Here is a 22,500-nt window from a genome sequence, read left to right as displayed (position 1 = left end):
TCACTATAGTAATAACATCATTACAGTCATAACCTCACCATAGTTATAACATAATTACAGTAATAACCTCACTATAGTAATAACATCATTACAGTCATAACCTCACCATAGTTATAACATCATTACAGTCATAACCTCACTATAGTAATAACATCATTACAGTCATAACCTCACCATAATAATAACATCATTACAGTCATAACCTCACTATAGTAATAACATCATTACAGTCATAACCTCACTATAGTAACATCAATACAGTCATAACCTCACCATAGTTATAACATAATTACAGTAATAACCTCACTATAGTAATAACATCATTACAGTAATAACCTCACTATAGTGATAACATCATTACAGTCATAACCTCACTATAGTTATAACATCATTACAGTCATAACCTCACCATAGTAATAACATCATTACAGTCATAACCTCACTATAGTAATAACATCATTACAGTCATAACCTCACTATAGTAACATCAATACAGTCATAACCTCACCATAGTTATAACATCATTACAGTCATAACCTCACTATAGTAATAACATCATTACAGTCATAACCTCACCATAATAATAACATCATTACAGTCATAACCTCACTATAGTAATAACATCATTACAGTCATAACCTCACTATAGTAACATCAATACAGTAATAACCTCACCATAGTTATAACATAATTACAGTAATAACCTCACTATAGTAATAACATCATTACAGTAATAACCTCACTATAGTGATAAGATCATTACAGTCATAACCTCACTATAGTTATAACATCATTACAGTCATAACCTCACCATAGTAATAACATCATTACAGTCATAACCTCACTATAGTAATAACATCATTACAGTCATAACCTCACTATAGTAACATCAATACAGTCATAACCTCACCATAGTTATAACATCATTACAGTCATAACCTCACTATAGTAATAACATTACAGCTATAACCTCACCATAGTTATAACATCATTACAGTCATAACCTCACCATAGTTATAACATCATTACAGTCATAACCTCACTATAGTAATAACACCATTACAGTCATAACCTCACTATAGTAATAACACCATTACAGTCATAACCTCACTATAGTAATAACATCATTACAGTAATAACCTCACTATAGTAATAACATCATTACAGTCATAACCTCACTATAGTAATAACATCATTACAGTCATAACCTCACTATAGTAATAACATCATTACAGTAATAACCTCACTATAGTAATAACATCATTACAGTCATAACCTCACTATAGTTATAACATCATTACAGTCATAACCTCACCATAGTAATAACATCATTACAGTCATAACCTCACTATAGTAATAACATCATTACAGTCATAACCTCACTATAGTAATAACATAATTACAGTAATAACCTCACTATAGTAATAACATCATTACAGTAATAACCTCACTATAGTAATAACATCATTACAGTAATAACCTCACTATAGTAATAACATTACAGTTATAACCTCACTATAGTAATTACATCATTACAGTCATAACCTCACTATAGTAATAACATAATTACAGCAATAACCTCACTATAGTAATAACATCATTACAGTCATAACCTCACTATAGTTATAACATCATTACAGTCATAACCTCACCATAGTAATAACATCATTACAGTCATAACCTCACTATAGTAATAACATTATTACAGTCATAACCTCACTATAGTAACATCAATACAGTCATAACCTCACCATAGTTATAACATCATTACAGTCATAACCTCACTATAGTAATAACATCATTACAGCTATAACCTCACCATAGTTATAACATCATTACAGTCATAACCTCACTATAGTAATAACATCATTACAGTAATAACCTCACTATAGTAATAACATCATTACAGTCATAACCTCACTATAGTTATAACATCATTACAGTCATAACCTCACCATAGTAATAACATCATTACAGTCATAACCTCACTATAGTAATAACATCATTACAGTCATAACCTCACTATAGTAACATCAATACAGTCATAACCTCACTATAGTAATAACATCATTACAGTCATAACCTCACTATAGTAATAACATCATTACAGTCATAACCTCACCATAGTTATAACATCATTACAGTCATAACCTCACCATAGTAACATAATTAGTCATAACCTCACTATAGTAATAACAGCATTAAAGTAATAACCTCACTAAAGTAATAACATCATTAAAGTAATAACCTCACTATAGTAATAACATCATTACAGTAATAACATCATAACCTCACCATAGTTATAACATCATTACAGTCATAACCTCACCATAGTTATAACATCATTACAGTAATAACCTCACTATAGTAACATCATTACAGTCATAACATCACTATAGTAATAACATCATTACAGTAATAACCTCACTATAGTAACATAATTACAGTCATAACCTCACTATAGTAACATCATTACAGTCATAACATCACTATAGTATTAACATCATTACAGTAATAACATCATTACAGTAATAACCTCACTATAATAATTCCATCATTACAGTAATAACCTCACTATAGTAATAACATTATTACAGTAATAACCTCAATATAGTTATAGAATCATTACAGTAATAACATCAAACAGTAATATCATTACAGTCATAACCTCACCATAGTAATAACATCATTACGTCATAACCTCACCATAGTAATAACATCATTACAGTCATAACCTCACCATAGTAATAACATCATTACAGTCATAACCTCACCATAGTTATAACATCATTACAGTCATAACCTCACCATAGTTATAACATCATTACAGTAATAACCTCACTATAGTAACATCATTACAGTCATAACATCACTATAGTAATAACATCATTACAGTAATAACCTCACTATAGTAACATAATTACAGTCATAACCTTACTATAGTAACATCATTACAGTCATAACCTCACCATAGTTATAACATCATTACATTAATAACCTCACTATAGTAACATCATTACAGTCATAACATCACTATAGTAATAACATCATTACAGTCATAACCTCACTATAGAAATAAGTCAAGTCAAGTCAAGTCAAGTTTATTTGTATAGCGCTTTTCACAACAGACATTGTCTCAAAGCAGCTTTACAGAAAACAACAGTGAAGGTGAATGGTGTGCGTTTGTCCCTGATGAGCAGCCGTGGCGACAGTGGCAAGGAAAAACTCCCTTAGATGATATGAGGAAGAAACCTTGAGAGGAACCAGACTCAAAGGGGAACCCATCCTCATATGGGTGACATCAAAAGTTTGGTCATAAATCTTTCAACAATACAGAACAATTTGTGATCATCATAGATCCAGCATCAGCTTCTCCATGCCAGGGCCTTTAAACACTCGGCATCTACTTCTCCATGATCATCCATAGGTCCATAATCTTCACGAGGTGGGACGTGACTGGAGCTGGCCAAACCTCAGGAAGCCTCGGGATGGGGAGAGAAAGAGAAGCAGTGGAGAGGAATTAGCGTAGCTGCTGTTCATGATATTAACAGCACAAGTTGATAATGTGCATGTGATCAGATGTTCTGGAGCACAAGGTTGTGATGTGATGTGCGTGATGTGTGTTATGTGTAGGCTTTGCTAAAAAGATATGTTTTTAATCTACACTTAAACTGGGAGAGTGTATCTGAACCCCGAACACTGTCAGGAAGACTATTCCAGAGTTTAGGAGCTAAATGTGAAAATGCTCTACCGCCTTTAGTGGACTTTGCTATTCTAGGAACTACTAGAAGCCCAGAGTTTTGAGATCTCAGGGAGCGTGACGGATTGTAGCGTGTTAAGAGACTGGATAGATACATGGGAGCCAAACCATTTAGTGCTTTATAAGTGAGTAGCAGTAGTTTGTAGTCTATTCGAAACTTAATAGGAAGCCAATGTAGGGACGATAAGATTGGGGTTATATGATCGTATTTTCTTGACCTAGTAAGAACTCTTGCTGCGGCATTCTGAACTAACTGAAGCTTGTTTATTAATGATGCAGGACATCCACCTAGTAATGCATTACAGTAGTCTATTCTAGAGGTCATAAACGCATGGACGAGCTTCTCTGCATCAGATATAGATAACATATTTCTTAGCTTAGAAATATTTCTAAGGTGAAAGAAGGCTGTTTTTGTAACTTGATTGATGTGATTTTTAAAAGATAAGTTGCTGTCTAAAATAACTCCCAGGTCTTTTACCGTTGAACTAGTAGTTACAAAACAACCGTCTAAATGCAGGCTGAGATGCTGGAGCTTCTGTGTACTATTTTTTGGGCCGATGAGCAAAATCTCCGTTTTATCAGGATTTAATAGCAGAAAGTTATGGGTCATCCAATCTCTTATTTCTTCAACACACTCAGTTATGCGAGCTAATTGAGCTGTATCGCCTGGTTTGGATGAAATATATAGCTGGGTATCATCAGCATAACAATGGAAGCTAATTCCATGCCTTCTAATAATATTTCCTAATGGAAGCATGTATATTGTAAAAAGCAGGGGTCCCAGAACTGACCCTTGTGGCACGCCATAATTTACTAGCATTATCCTGGATAGCTCTCCATTTAAATCTACGAAATGGTAACGATTGGACAGGTAGGATTTAAACCAGCTTAATGCCTGTCCCTGAATACCGATGTAATTCTGTAAGCGATCGAGGAGAAGATCATGATCTATAGTGTCGAACGCAGCACTAAGATCTAGTAAAACTAATAGGGAGATGTAGCCTTGGTCTGAAGCTAAAAGCAGGTCATTAGTGATTTTAACTAGAGCAGTTTCTGTGCTATGATGGGGCCTAAAACCTGACTGAAACTCTTCAAAGATATTGTTCTCCTGCAAGTGGTTACATAACTGGGCAGCGACAATCTTTTCTAAAATCTTAGACATAAATGGGAGATTTGAAATTGGTCTGTAATTCGATAGCGTGTTTGGATCCAGATTAGGTTTTTTAATGAGGGGCTTAATAACTGCTAACTTGAGGGATTTAGGGACATGACCTAACGATAGTGAGGAGTTAATAATATTTAAAAGAGGCTCACCAGCTGTATATAACACTTCCTTCAGTAGTTTAGTGGGAATTGGATCTAACTGACATGTTGTTGATTTAGCTTTCATAATAGCATCATACAGCTCTTCCTGTCCTATACATGTAAAACAGTGTAGTTGTGGGGTTGTAAGTACGATTGTGTCGGGAGATGCTGTCAGAGGTTGAACTGCCACAATTGTTTTTCGAATGTTATCTATTTTTTCAGTGAAGAAATTCATAAAGTCTTCACTACTAAACTGTGATGGAACACATTTTTCAGATCCCTGATTTGTTGTTAATTTAGCGACTGTACTGAAAAGGAACCTGGGATTGTTTTTGTTATTTTCTATGAGTTTGCTCAGGTGTTTAGCTCTAGCAGCTTTTAGCGCCTGTCTGTAGCTAAGCATACTGTCTTTATACGCAATTCTAAATACCTCCAATTTAGTTTTCCTCCATTTTCTCTCCAGATTACGTGTTGTTCTCTTTAGGGCATGCGTATGACTATTATACCAAGGTGCAGGTGCTTGTTCTCGAACCTTTTTTAACCGGATGGGGGCAACAGTGTCTAAAGTGCTAGTGAGGATAAGGTCTATGTTGTTCGCCATCTCATCAAGATGATCAGCAGTTATGGGTTTAATGTGAAACTGAGATAAATCAGGCAGGTTATTTATGAATCTGTCCTTAGTGGTTGGAATAATAGTCCTACCAAGTCGATACCGTGGTGAAACACGGTTAATCTGCTCTACCGGTAGTGTGTACAGTAGGAGATAATGGTCTGTGATGTCATCATTCTGAGGTAAAATATTTATATCAGTGACGTCTGCTCCGTGGGATATTATTAAGTCTAGTGTGTGGTTAAAATGGTGGGTTGGTCTGGTGACGTTTTGTTTAACTCCAAAAGAGTTTAGTAAATCGACAAATGATAATCCTAGAGCATCGTTTTCATCATCTACATGAATATTAAAATCTCCTACAAGCAGCACTTTATCAAAGCTGATCAGGAGGTCTGAGAGAAAACAAGCAAACTCATGAAGAAAATCAGCGTAGGGTCCTGGGGGTCTGTACACGGTGACCAGAGCGAGTTTTCTATGCATCTCTGAAAGTGCAATTTTAAGAACGAGCACTTCAAATGATTTAAAGCTGAATCCTAATCTCTGACTAACATTAAGAGAAGCACTATAAATGGTTCCTACACCCCCCCCACGACCAGTCTGACGGGGCTCATGCTTATAAACATATCCTGACGGTGTCGACTCGTTTAGACCCATATAATCACCTGGTTTAATCCAGGTCTCAGTGAGACAGAGTGCATCGAGATTATTCTCTATGATCATCTCATTTACAATCAGTGCTTTGGGTGCAAGTGATCTAATGTTTAAAAGACCGAACTTTAGAACTTTGTTGTGTTTGTTTATCTGGCATTTTTCAGTTTTAACTGCAATAAGATTATTTCTGGATCTTGTGTATGTAATTCTTGGTTTTACTACACGAGGAATAGATACGGTTTCTACAAACTGAGCTGTGTGTGAACTTGTAACTATTTGGTCTGTAGTATGCGTGTTCTTATAGTTGAAGATTTCTTGATGTCTTACCAGTCAGATGGTGTGTAGTATCCTAGAGATGTTATCTGATAGCACTGCTGCTCCAACTCTGCTGGGGTGCAGGCCATCAGGGCGGAAGAACCTAGGACGCTCCCAGAAACAGTTCCAGTTATTAACAAAGAGAAGTTTATGTTCTCGACACCATGACTGTAACCATTCATTTAGAGCTAAAAGTCTACTAAACTTCTCAGCCCCTCGCTGGTAAGTGGGAAGAGGTCCTGACACAATGATCCTCGTTGTGGGTGATGTGCTGCGTACCGTCTCCACCAGGATCCTGAAGTCCCTCTTTAAGATCTCCGTTTGCCACAGCCTGGTGTCGTTTGATCCGGCATGGAGAACAACCGCTCCGAAGTTCTCGTTCAGGATCGCGGGTACCTGCGCAGCGACATCCAGAACACGAGCACCAGGAAAACAGCGAGTGTGCACCTTACCTTTAGCTCGGGTAGCGCGGACATGCCGGACGATGGAATCTCCGAGAATAACAGTGTCGCATTCCGTCTCGCGGAGGGGGACGAAGCGGTTCTCGGTCGAGATCTCGAAGGCCGGTGGTGGAGGTGGAGACGTCCTCGATCGGGGCTTGGCTTGTCTCTTCCGCCGCGGTCGCATCCAGGGTCCATGTTGCACCGGTGCCGGAGTTGTAGGTGCGCTGGGCCTGGGCATAGAAGCACGCGGAGTTGATGTGCTGGGAGCGTTAGGTTCAACCTGGGAGTTTACCTGGGATGAGTGCGCGTCCGCCCGGGATGTTTCCAGCGCCGCTTTCCGCTCTCGCAGCCGGTCATGCTTTACATGCAGCTCGCGAATCTGTTTCTCCAATGCCTCCATCTCCAACGCCACCGTTTGCAACTCGAACGAGTCCTCACCTGTGCTCGAATGCAGACAAACAACCGGCATAGTGCTTATCGTCACGAACAGATTTATTATACAGAGATGTGAGTGAGAGAAAATAAATATAAACAACACTAGTTATAGTCGAGTTAACTAACTACAGGCACAAGTCAGGAAGACAAAAACAATTAAGGATTATTAAAAGAGGAAAAACGGATAGATAGATAGATAGCAAAGTTTGTTTGAAAGACGCCGAGAGATACAAACACGTAACTCGCGGCAAACAAGTCAAACACAGGAAGCTACGTCACAGGAAGCTCTCTCTAAGGTTGTAATTGCTGTAAACATGCTGACCGTCACCTCGACATCATTACAGTAATAACCTCACTATAGTAATAACATCATTACAGTAATAACCTCACGATAGTAATAACATTATTGCAGTAATAACATCACTATAGTAATAACACCATTACAGTCATAACCTCACTATAGTAATAACATCATTACAGTAATAACCTCACTATAGTAATAACATCATTACAGTAATAACCTCACTATAGTATTAACATCATTACAGTAATAACATCATTACAGTAATAACATCATTACAGTAATAACCTCACTATAGTAATAACATCATAACAGTAATAACATCACTATAGTATTAACATCATTACAGTAATAACATCATTACAGTAATAACCTCACTATAGTAATTCCATCATAACAGTAATAACATCACTATAGTATTATCATCATTACAGTAATAACATCATTACAGTAATAAACTCACTATAGTATTAACATCATTACAGTAATAACATCATTACAGTAATAACATCATTACAGTAATAACCTCACTATAGTAATAACATCATAACAGTAATAACATCACTATAGTATTAACATCATTACAGTAATAACATCATTACAGTAATAACCTCACTATAGTAATTCCATCATAACAGTAATAACATCACTATAGTATTATCATCATTACAGTAATAACATCATTACAGTAATAAACTCACTATAGTAATTTCATCATTACAGTAATAACCTCACTATAGTAATAACATCATTACAGTAATAACATCACTATAGTAATACATAATTACAGTAATAACATCACTATAGTAATAACATCATTACAGTCATAACCTCACTATAGTAATAACATAATTACAGTCATAACCTCACTATAGTAATAACATAATCACAGTCATAACCTCACTATAGTAACATTACAGTAATAACATAATTACAGTAATAACATCATTACAGTCATAACCTCACTATAATAACATAATTACAGTCATAACCTCACTATAGTTACATCATTACAGTCATAAACTCACTATAGTAACATTACAGTAATAACATAATTACAGTAATAACATCACTATAGTATTAACATCATTACAGTAATAACATCATTACAGTAATAACCTCACTATAGTAATTCCATCATTACAGTAATAACCTCACTATAGTAATAACATCATTACAGTAATAACCTCAATATAGTTATAATATCATTACAGTAATAACATCACTATAGTAATAACATAATTACAGTCATAACCTCAATATAGTTATAATATCATTACGGTAATAACATCACTATAGTAATATCATCATTACAGTCATAACCTCACTATAGTAATAACATAATTACAGTAATATAGTGATAACATCATTACAGTAATATAGTGATAACATCATTACAGTAATAACCTCACTATAGTAATTCCATCATTACAGTAATAACCTCACTATAGTAATAACATCATTACAGTAATAACCTCACTATAGTAATTCCATCATTACAGTAATAACCTCACTATAGTAATAACATCATTACAGTAATAACCTCACGATAGTAATAACATTATTGCAGTAATAACATCACTATAGTAATAACATTATTGCAGTAATAACATCACTATAGTAATAACACCATTACAGTCATAACCTCACTATAGTAATAACATCATTACAGTAATAACCTCACTATAGTAATAACATCATTACAGTCATAACCTCACCATAGTTATAACATAATTACAGTCATAACCTCACTATAGTAATAACATCATTACAGTCATAACCTCACCATAGTTATAACATAATTACAGTAATAACCTCACTATAGTAATAACATCATTACAGTCATAACCTCACCATAGTTATAACATCATTACAGTCATAACCTCACTATAGTAATAACATCATTACAGTCATAACCTCACCATAATAATAACATCATTACAGTCATAACCTCACTATAGTAATAACATCATTACAGTCATAACCTCACTATAGTAACATCAATACAGTCATAACCTCACCATAGTTATAACATAATTACAGTAATAACCTCACTATAGTAATAACATCATTACAGTAATAACCTCACTATAGTGATAACATCATTACAGTCATAACCTCACTATAGTTATAACATCATTACAGTCATAACCTCACCATAGTAATAACATCATTACAGTCATAACCTCACTATAGTAATAACATCATTACAGTCATAACCTCACTATAGTAACATCAATACAGTCATAACCTCACCATAGTTATAACATCATTACAGTCATAACCTCACTATAGTAATAACATCATTACAGTCATAACCTCACCATAATAATAACATCATTACAGTCATAACCTCACTATAGTAATAACATCATTACAGTCATAACCTCACTATAGTAACATCAATACAGTAATAACCTCACCATAGTTATAACATAATTACAGTAATAACCTCACTATAGTAATAACATCATTACAGTAATAACCTCACTATAGTGATAAGATCATTACAGTCATAACCTCACTATAGTTATAACATCATTACAGTCATAACCTCACCATAGTAATAACATCATTACAGTCATAACCTCACTATAGTAATAACATCATTACAGTCATAACCTCACTATAGTAACATCAATACAGTCATAACCTCACCATAGTTATAACATCATTACAGTCATAACCTCACTATAGTAATAACATTACAGCTATAACCTCACCATAGTTATAACATCATTACAGTCATAACCTCACCATAGTTATAACATCATTACAGTCATAACCTCACTATAGTAATAACACCATTACAGTCATAACCTCACTATAGTAATAACACCATTACAGTCATAACCTCACTATAGTAATAACATCATTACAGTAATAACCTCACTATAGTAATAACATCATTACAGTCATAACCTCACTATAGTAATAACATCATTACAGTCATAACCTCACTATAGTAATAACATCATTACAGTAATAACCTCACTATAGTAATAACATCATTACAGTCATAACCTCACTATAGTTATAACATCATTACAGTCATAACCTCACCATAGTAATAACATCATTACAGTCATAACCTCACTATAGTAATAACATCATTACAGTCATAACCTCACTATAGTAATAACATAATTACAGTAATAACCTCACTATAGTAATAACATCATTACAGTAATAACCTCACTATAGTAATAACATCATTACAGTAATAACCTCACTATAGTAATAACATTACAGTTATAACCTCACTATAGTAATTACATCATTACAGTCATAACCTCACTATAGTAATAACATAATTACAGCAATAACCTCACTATAGTAATAACATCATTACAGTCATAACCTCACTATAGTTATAACATCATTACAGTCATAACCTCACCATAGTAATAACATCATTACAGTCATAACCTCACTATAGTAATAACATTATTACAGTCATAACCTCACTATAGTAACATCAATACAGTCATAACCTCACCATAGTTATAACATCATTACAGTCATAACCTCACTATAGTAATAACATCATTACAGCTATAACCTCACCATAGTTATAACATCATTACAGTCATAACCTCACTATAGTAATAACATCATTACAGTAATAACCTCACTATAGTAATAACATCATTACAGTCATAACCTCACTATAGTTATAACATCATTACAGTCATAACCTCACCATAGTAATAACATCATTACAGTCATAACCTCACTATAGTAATAACATCATTACAGTCATAACCTCACTATAGTAACATCAATACAGTCATAACCTCACTATAGTAATAACATCATTACAGTCATAACCTCACTATAGTAATAACATCATTACAGTCATAACCTCACCATAGTTATAACATCATTACAGTCATAACCTCACCATAGTAACATAATTAGTCATAACCTCACTATAGTAATAACAGCATTAAAGTAATAACCTCACTAAAGTAATAACATCATTAAAGTAATAACCTCACTATAGTAATAACATCATTACAGTAATAACATCATAACCTCACCATAGTTATAACATCATTACAGTCATAACCTCACCATAGTTATAACATCATTACAGTAATAACCTCACTATAGTAACATCATTACAGTCATAACATCACTATAGTAATAACATCATTACAGTAATAACCTCACTATAGTAACATAATTACAGTCATAACCTCACTATAGTAACATCATTACAGTCATAACATCACTATAGTATTAACATCATTACAGTAATAACATCATTACAGTAATAACCTCACTATAATAATTCCATCATTACAGTAATAACCTCACTATAGTAATAACATTATTACAGTAATAACCTCAATATAGTTATAGAATCATTACAGTAATAACATCAAACAGTAATATCATTACAGTCATAACCTCACCATAGTAATAACATCATTACGTCATAACCTCACCATAGTAATAACATCATTACAGTCATAACCTCACCATAGTAATAACATCATTACAGTCATAACCTCACCATAGTTATAACATCATTACAGTCATAACCTCACCATAGTTATAACATCATTACAGTAATAACCTCACTATAGTAACATCATTACAGTCATAACATCACTATAGTAATAACATCATTACAGTAATAACCTCACTATAGTAACATAATTACAGTCATAACCTTACTATAGTAACATCATTACAGTCATAACCTCACCATAGTTATAACATCATTACATTAATAACCTCACTATAGTAACATCATTACAGTCATAACATCACTATAGTAATAACATCATTACAGTCATAACCTCACTATAGAAATAAGTCAAGTCAAGTCAAGTCAAGTTTATTTGTATAGCGCTTTTCACAACAGACATTGTCTCAAAGCAGCTTTACAGAAAACAACAGTGAAGGTGAATGGTGTGCGTTTGTCCCTGATGAGCAGCCGTGGCGACAGTGGCAAGGAAAAACTCCCTTAGATGATATGAGGAAGAAACCTTGAGAGGAACCAGACTCAAAGGGGAACCCATCCTCATATGGGTGACATCAAAAGTTTGGTCATAAATCTTTCAACAATACAGAACAATTTGTGATCATCATAGATCCAGCATCAGCTTCTCCATGCCAGGGCCTTTAAACACTCGGCATCTACTTCTCCATGATCATCCATAGGTCCATAATCTTCACGAGGTGGGACGTGACTGGAGCTGGCCAAACCTCAGGAAGCCTCGGGATGGGGAGAGAAAGAGAAGCAGTGGAGAGGAATTAGCGTAGCTGCTGTTCATGATATTAACAGCACAAGTTGATAATGTGCATGTGATCAGATGTTCTGGAGCACAAGGTTGTGATGTGATGTGCGTGATGTGTGTTATGTGTAGGCTTTGCTAAAAAGATATGTTTTTAATCTACACTTAAACTGGGAGAGTGTATCTGAACCCCGAACACTGTCAGGAAGACTATTCCAGAGTTTAGGAGCTAAATGTGAAAATGCTCTACCGCCTTTAGTGGACTTTGCTATTCTAGGAACTACTAGAAGCCCAGAGTTTTGAGATCTCAGGGAGCGTGACGGATTGTAGCGTGTTAAGAGACTGGATAGATACATGGGAGCCAAACCATTTAGTGCTTTATAAGTGAGTAGCAGTAGTTTGTAGTCTATTCGAAACTTAATAGGAAGCCAATGTAGGGACGATAAGATTGGGGTTATATGATCGTATTTTCTTGACCTAGTAAGAACTCTTGCTGCGGCATTCTGAACTAACTGAAGCTTGTTTATTAATGATGCAGGACATCCACCTAGTAATGCATTACAGTAGTCTATTCTAGAGGTCATAAACGCATGGACGAGCTTCTCTGCATCAGATATAGATAACATATTTCTTAGCTTAGAAATATTTCTAAGGTGAAAGAAGGCTGTTTTTGTAACTTGATTGATGTGATTTTTAAAAGATAAGTTGCTGTCTAAAATAACTCCCAGGTCTTTTACCGTTGAACTAGTAGTTACAAAACAACCGTCTAAATGCAGGCTGAGATGCTGGAGCTTCTGTGTACTATTTTTTGGGCCGATGAGCAAAATCTCCGTTTTATCAGGATTTAATAGCAGAAAGTTATGGGTCATCCAATCTCTTATTTCTTCAACACACTCAGTTATGCGAGCTAATTGAGCTGTATCGCCTGGTTTGGATGAAATATATAGCTGGGTATCATCAGCATAACAATGGAAGCTAATTCCATGCCTTCTAATAATATTTCCTAATGGAAGCATGTATATTGTAAAAAGCAGGGGTCCCAGAACTGACCCTTGTGGCACGCCATAATTTACTAGCATTATCCTGGATAGCTCTCCATTTAAATCTACGAAATGGTAACGATTGGACAGGTAGGATTTAAACCAGCTTAATGCCTGTCCCTGAATACCGATGTAATTCTGTAAGCGATCGAGGAGAAGATCATGATCTATAGTGTCGAACGCAGCACTAAGATCTAGTAAAACTAATAGGGAGATGTAGCCTTGGTCTGAAGCTAAAAGCAGGTCATTAGTGATTTTAACTAGAGCAGTTTCTGTGCTATGATGGGGCCTAAAACCTGACTGAAACTCTTCAAAGATATTGTTCTCCTGCAAGTGGTTACATAACTGGGCAGCGACAATCTTTTCTAAAATCTTAGACATAAATGGGAGATTTGAAATTGGTCTGTAATTCGATAGCGTGTTTGGATCCAGATTAGGTTTTTTAATGAGGGGCTTAATAACTGCTAACTTGAGGGATTTAGGGACATGACCTAACGATAGTGAGGAGTTAATAATATTTAAAAGAGGCTCACCAGCTGTATATAACACTTCCTTCAGTAGTTTAGTGGGAATTGGATCTAACTGACATGTTGTTGATTTAGCTTTCATAATAGCATCATACAGCTCTTCCTGTCCTATACATGTAAAACAGTGTAGTTGTGGGGTTGTAAGTACGATTGTGTCGGGAGATGCTGTCAGAGGTTGAACTGCCACAATTGTTTTTCGAATGTTATCTATTTTTTCAGTGAAGAAATTCATAAAGTCTTCACTACTAAACTGTGATGGAACACATTTTTCAGATCCCTGATTTGTTGTTAATTTAGCGACTGTACTGAAAAGGAACCTGGGATTGTTTTTGTTATTTTCTATGAGTTTGCTCAGGTGTTTAGCTCTAGCAGCTTTTAGCGCCTGTCTGTAGCTAAGCATACTGTCTTTATACGCAATTCTAAATACCTCCAATTTAGTTTTCCTCCATTTTCTCTCCAGATTACGTGTTGTTCTCTTTAGGGCATGCGTATGACTATTATACCAAGGTGCAGGTGCTTGTTCTCGAACCTTTTTTAACCGGATGGGGGCAACAGTGTCTAAAGTGCTAGTGAGGATAAGGTCTATGTTGTTCGCCATCTCATCAAGATGATCAGCAGTTATGGGTTTAATGTGAAACTGAGATAAATCAGGCAGGTTATTTATGAATCTGTCCTTAGTGGTTGGAATAATAGTCCTACCAAGTCGATACCGTGGTGAAACACGGTTAATCTGCTCTACCGGTAGTGTGTACAGTAGGAGATAATGGTCTGTGATGTCATCATTCTGAGGTAAAATATTTATATCAGTGACGTCTGCTCCGTGGGATATTATTAAGTCTAGTGTGTGGTTAAAATGGTGGGTTGGTCTGGTGACGTTTTGTTTAACTCCAAAAGAGTTTAGTAAATCGACAAATGATAATCCTAGAGCATCGTTTTCATCATCTACATGAATATTAAAATCTCCTACAAGCAGCACTTTATCAAAGCTGATCAGGAGGTCTGAGAGAAAACAAGCAAACTCATGAAGAAAATCAGCGTAGGGTCCTGGGGGTCTGTACACGGTGACCAGAGCGAGTTTTCTATGCATCTCTGAAAGTGCAATTTTAAGAACGAGCACTTCAAATGATTTAAAGCTGAATCCTAATCTCTGACTAACATTAAGAGAAGCACTATAAATGGTTCCTACACCCCCCCCACGACCAGTCTGACGGGGCTCATGCTTATAAACATATCCTGACGGTGTCGACTCGTTTAGACCCATATAATCACCTGGTTTAATCCAGGTCTCAGTGAGACAGAGTGCATCGAGATTATTCTCTATGATCATCTCATTTACAATCAGTGCTTTGGGTGCAAGTGATCTAATGTTTAAAAGACCGAACTTTAGAACTTTGTTGTGTTTGTTTATCTGGCATTTTTCAGTTTTAACTGCAATAAGATTATTTCTGGATCTTGTGTATGTAATTCTTGGTTTTACTACACGAGGAATAGATACGGTTTCTACAAACTGAGCTGTGTGTGAACTTGTAACTATTTGGTCTGTAGTATGCGTGTTCTTATAGTTGAAGATTTCTTGATGTCTTACCAGTCAGATGGTGTGTAGTATCCTAGAGATGTTATCTGATAGCACTGCTGCTCCAACTCTGCTGGGGTGCAGGCCATCAGGGCGGAAGAACCTAGGACGCTCCCAGAAACAGTTCCAGTTATTAACAAAGAGAAGTTTATGTTCTCGACACCATGACTGTAACCATTCATTTAGAGCTAAAAGTCTACTAAACTTCTCAGCCCCTCGCTGGTAAGTGGGAAGAGGTCCTGACACAATGATCCTCGTTGTGGGTGATGTGCTGCGTACCGTCTCCACCAGGATCCTGAAGTCCCTCTTTAAGATCTCCGTTTGCCACAGCCTGGTGTCGTTTGATCCGGCATGGAGAACAACCGCTCCGAAGTTCTCGTTCAGGATCGCGGGTACCTGCGCAGCGACATCCAGAACACGAGCACCAGGAAAACAGCGAGTGTGCACCTTACCTTTAGCTCGGGTAGCGCGGACATGCCGGACGATGGAATCTCCGAGAATAACAGTGTCGCATTCCGTCTCGCGGAGGGGGACGAAGCGGTTCTCGGTCGAGATCTCGAAGGCCGGTGGTGGAGGTGGAGACGTCCTCGATCGGGGCTTGGCTTGTCTCTTCCGCCGCGGTCGCATCCAGGGTCCATGTTGCACCGGTGCCGGAGTTGTAGGTGCGCTGGGCCTGGGCATAGAAGCACGCGGAGTTGATGTGCTGGGAGCGTTAGGTTCAACCTGGGAGTTTACCTGGGATGAGTGCGCGTCCGCCCGGGATGTTTCCAGCGCCGCTTTCCGCTCTCGCAGCCGGTCATGCTTTACATGCAGCTCGCGAATCTGTTTCTCCAATGCCTCCATCTCCAACGCCACCGTTTGCAACTCGAACGAGTCCTCACCTGTGCTCGAATGCAGACAAACAACCGGCATAGTGCTTATCGTCACGAACAGATTTATTATACAGAGATGTGAGTGAGAGAAAATAAATATAAACAACACTAGTTATAGTCGAGTTAACTAACTACAGGCACAAGTCAGGAAGACAAAAACAATTAAGGATTATTAAAAGAGGAAAAACGGATAGATAGATAGATAGCAAAGTTTGTTTGAAAGACGCCGAGAGATACAAACACGTAACTCGCGGCAAACAAGTCAAACACAGGAAGCTACGTCACAGGAAGCTCTCTCTAAGGTTGTAATTGCTGTAAACATGCTGACCGTCACCTCGACATCATTACAGTAATAACCTCACTATAGTAATAACATCATTACAGTAATAACCTCACGATAGTAATAACATTATTGCAGTAATAACATCACTATAGTAATAACACCATTACAGTCATAACCTCACTATAGTAATAACATCATTACAGTAATAACCTCACTATAGTAATAACATCATTACAGTAATAACCTCACTATAGTATTAACATCATTACAGTAATAACATCATTACAGTAATAACATCATTACAGTAATAACCTCACTATAGTAATAACATCATAACAGTAATAACATCACTATAGTATTAACATCATTACAGTAATAACATCATTACAGTAATAACCTCACTATAGTAATTCCATCATAACAGTAATAACATCACTATAGTATTATCATCATTACAGTAATAACATCATTACAGTAATAAACTCACTATAGTATTAACATCATTACAGTAATAACATCATTACAGTAATAACATCATTACAGTAATAACCTCACTATAGTAATAACATCATAACAGTAATAACATCACTATAGTATTAACATCATTACAGTAATAACATCATTACAGTAATAACCTCACTATAGTAATTCCATCATAACAGTAATAACATCACTATAGTATTATCATCATTACAGTAATAACATCATTACAGTAATAAACTCACTATAGTAATTTCATCATTACAGTAATAACCTCACTATAGTAATAACATCATTACAGTAATAACATCACTATAGTAATACATAATTACAGTAATAACATCACTATAGTAATAACATCATTACAGTCATAACCTCACTATAGTAATAACATAATTACAGTCATAACCTCACTATAGTAATAACATAATCACAGTCATAACCTCACTATAGTAACATTACAGTAATAACATAATTACAGTAATAACATCATTACAGTCATAACCTCACTATAATAACATAATTACAGTCATAACCTCACTATAGTTACATCATTACAGTCATAAACTCACTATAGTAACATTACAGTAATAACATAATTACAGTAATAACATCACTATAGTATTAACATCATTACAGTAATAACATCATTACAGTAATAACCTCACTATAGTAATTCCATCATTACAGTAATAACCTCACTATAGTAATAACATCATTACAGTAATAACCTCAATATAGTTATAATATCATTACAGTAATAACATCAATATAGTAATAACATAATTACAGTCATAACCTCAATATAGTTATAATATCATTACGGTAATAACATCACTATAGTAATATCATCATTACAGTCATAACCTCACTATAGTAATAACATAATTACAGTAATATAGTGATAACATCATTACAGTAATATAGTGATAACATCATTACAGTAATAACCTCACTATAGTAATTCCATCATTACAGTAATAACCTCACTATAGTAATAACATCATTACAGTAATAACCTCACTATAGTAATTCCATCATTACAGTAATAACCTCACTATAGTAATAACATCATTACAGTAATAACCTCACGATAGTAATAACATTATTGCAGTAATAACATCACTATAGTAATAACATTATTGCAGTAATAACATCACTATAGTAATAACACCATTACAGTCATAACCTCACTATAGTAATAACATCATTACAGTAATAACCTCACTATAGTAATAACATCATTACAGTAATAACCTTACTATAGTATTAACATCATTACAGTAATAACATCATTACAGTAATAACATCATTACATTAATAACCTCACTATAGTAATAACATCATAACAGTAATTACATCACTATAGTATTAACATCATTACAGTAATAACATAATTACAGTAATAACCTCACTATAGTAATTCCATCATAACAGTAATAACATCACTATAGTATTAACATCATTACAGTAATAACATCATTACAGTAATAACCTTACTATAGTAATTCCATCATTACAGTAATAACCTCACTATAGTAATTTCATCATTACAGTAATAACCTCACGATAGTAATAACATCATTACAGTAATAACATCACTATAGTAATAACATAATTACAGTAATAACATCACTATAGTAATAACATCATTACAGTCATAACCTCACTATAGTAATAACATAATTACAGTCATAACCTCACTATAGTAATAACATAATTACAGTCATAACCTCACTATAGTAACTTTACAGTAATAACATAATTACAGTAATAACATCATTACAGTCATAACCTCACTATAATAACATAATTACAGTCATAACCTCACTATAGTAACATCATTACAGTCATAAACTCACTAAAGTAACATTACAGTAATAACATAATTACAGTAATAACATCATTACAGTCATAACCTCACTATAGTAACATCATTACAGTCATAACCTCACTATAGTAACATCATTACAGTCATAACCTCACTATAGTAATTACATCATTACAGTCATAACCTCACTATAGTAATAACATCATTACAGTAATAACATCACTATAGTAATAACATTATTACAGTAATAACTTCACTATAGTAATAACATCATTACAGTAATAACCTCACTATAGTAATAACATCATTACAGTAATAACATCACTATAGTAATATCATTACAGTAATAACCTCACTATAGTAATAACATCATTACAGTAATAAACTCACTATAGTAATAACATCATTACAGTAATAACCTCACGATAGTAATAACATCATTGCAGTAGTAACATCACTATAGTAATAACACCATTACAGTCATAACCTCACTATAGTAATAACATCATTACAGTAATAACATCACTATAGTATTAACATCATTACAGTAATAACATCATTACAGTAATAACCTCACCATAGTAATTCCATCATTACAGTAATAACCTCACTATAGTAATAACATCATTACAGTAATAACCTCAATATAGTTATAATATCATTACAGTAATAACATCACTATAGTAATAACATAATTACAGTCATAACCTCAATATAGTTATAATATCATTACGGTAATAACATCACTATAGTAATAACATCATTACAGTCATAACCTCACTATAGTAATAACATAATTACAGTAATATAGTGATAACATCATTACAGTAATATAGTGATAACATCATTACAGTAATAACCTCACTATAGTAATTCCATCATTACAGTAATAACCTCACTATAGTAATAACATCATTACAGTAATAACCTCAATATAGTTATAATATCATTATACTAATAACATTATTACAGTCATAACCTCAATATAGTTATATTATCATTACAGTAATAACATCACTATAGTAATAAAATCATTACAGTCATAACCTCACTATAGTAATAACATCATTACAGTAATAACCTCACTATAGTAATAACATAATTACAGTTATAACCTCCCTATACTAATAACATCATTACAGTAATAACCTCACTATATAAATAACATAATTACAGTAATATAGTGATAACATTATTACAGTAATATAGTGATAACATCCTTACAGTAATAACCTCACTATAGTAATAACATCATTACAGTAATAACCTCAATATAGTTATAATATCACTATAGTAATAACATCATTAAAGTCATAACCTCAATATATTTAAAATATTATTACAGTAATAACATCACTATAGTAATAACATCATTACAGTCATAACCTCACTATAGTAATAACATAATTACAGTTATAACCTCACTATAGTAATAACATCATTACAGTATTAACCTCACTATAGTAATGACATAATTACAGTAATATAGTGATATCATTACAGTAATATAGTGATAACATCCTTAAAGTAATAACCTCACTATAGTAATAACATAATTACAGTCATAACCTCAATATAGTTATAATATCATTACGGTAATAACATCACTATAGTAATAACATCATTACAGTCATAACCTCACTATAGTAATAACATAATTACAGTAATATAGTGATAACATCATTACAGTAATATAGTGATAACATCCTTACAGTAATAACCTCACTATAGTAATAACTTTATTACAGTAATAACCTCACTATAGTAATTCCATCACTACAGTAATAACCTCACTATAGTAATAACATCATTACAGTAATAACCTCAATATAGTTATAATATCATTATACTAATAACATTATTACAGTCATAACCTCAATATATTTATAATATTATTACAGTAATAACATCACTATAGTAATAACATCATTACAGTCATAACCTCACTATCGTAATAACATCATTACAGTAATAACCTCACTATAGTAATAACATCATTACAGTAATAACCTCACTATATTAATAACATAATTACAGTAATATAGTGATATCATTACAGTAATATAGTGATAACATCCTTAAAGTAATAACCTCACTATAGTAATAACATCAATACAGTAATAACCTCACTATAGTAATAACATCATTACAGTAATAACCTCACTATAGTAATAACATCATTACAGTAATATAGTGATAACATCATTACAGTAATATAGTGATAACATCCTTACAGTAATAACCTTACTATAGTAATAACATCATTACAGTAATAACCTCACTATAGTAATAACATCATTACAGTCATAATCTCAATATAGTATTAACATCATTACAGTAATAACATCATTATAGTCATAACCTCAATATAGTATTAACATTATTACAGTAATAACATCATTACAGTAATAACCTCACTATAGTAATAACATCATTACAGTAATAACCTCACTATAGTAATAACATAATTACAGTAATATAGTGATAACATCATTACAGTAATATAGTGATAACATCCTTACAGTAATATAGTGATAACATCCTTGCAGTAATAACCTTACTATAGTAATAACATCATTACAGTAACAACCTCACTATAGTAATAACATCATTACAGTAATAACCTCACTATAGTAATAACATCATTACAGTAATAACCTCACGATAGTAATAACATTATTGCAGTAATAACATCACTATAGTAATAACATCATTACAGTAATAACCTCACGATAGTAATAACATTATTGCAGTAATAACATCACTATAGTAATAACACCATTACAGTCATAACCTCACTATAGTAATAAAATCATTACAGTAAT

At 33.8% G+C, this 22,500-nt stretch overlaps 1 protein-coding gene and 1 long non-coding RNA gene across 2 annotated transcripts in view; one reads left to right on the top strand and one right to left on the bottom strand.

The window, feature by feature from the left end:
* The window catches only part of tmem41aa (transmembrane protein 41aa), a 29,826-nt gene that overhangs the window by 442 nt on the left and 6,884 nt on the right, over positions 1-22,500 (top strand). The window lies entirely within an intron of this gene.
* On the bottom strand, positions 3,428-7,460 carry LOC310723330. Its single transcript, XR_014532640.1, has 3 exons — positions 7,377-7,460; positions 6,654-7,037; positions 3,428-3,482 (listed from the first exon to the last, which is right to left on the bottom strand). It is a non-coding gene; the product is annotated as an uncharacterized lncRNA (long non-coding RNA).

Source organism: Silurus aristotelis (genome assembly GCF_946808225.1).
Source record: "Silurus aristotelis genome assembly, chromosome: 3".
Lineage (NCBI taxonomy): Eukaryota > Metazoa > Chordata > Actinopteri > Siluriformes > Siluridae > Silurus > Silurus aristotelis.
This window is presented reverse-complemented; position numbering and strand designations above follow the sequence as displayed.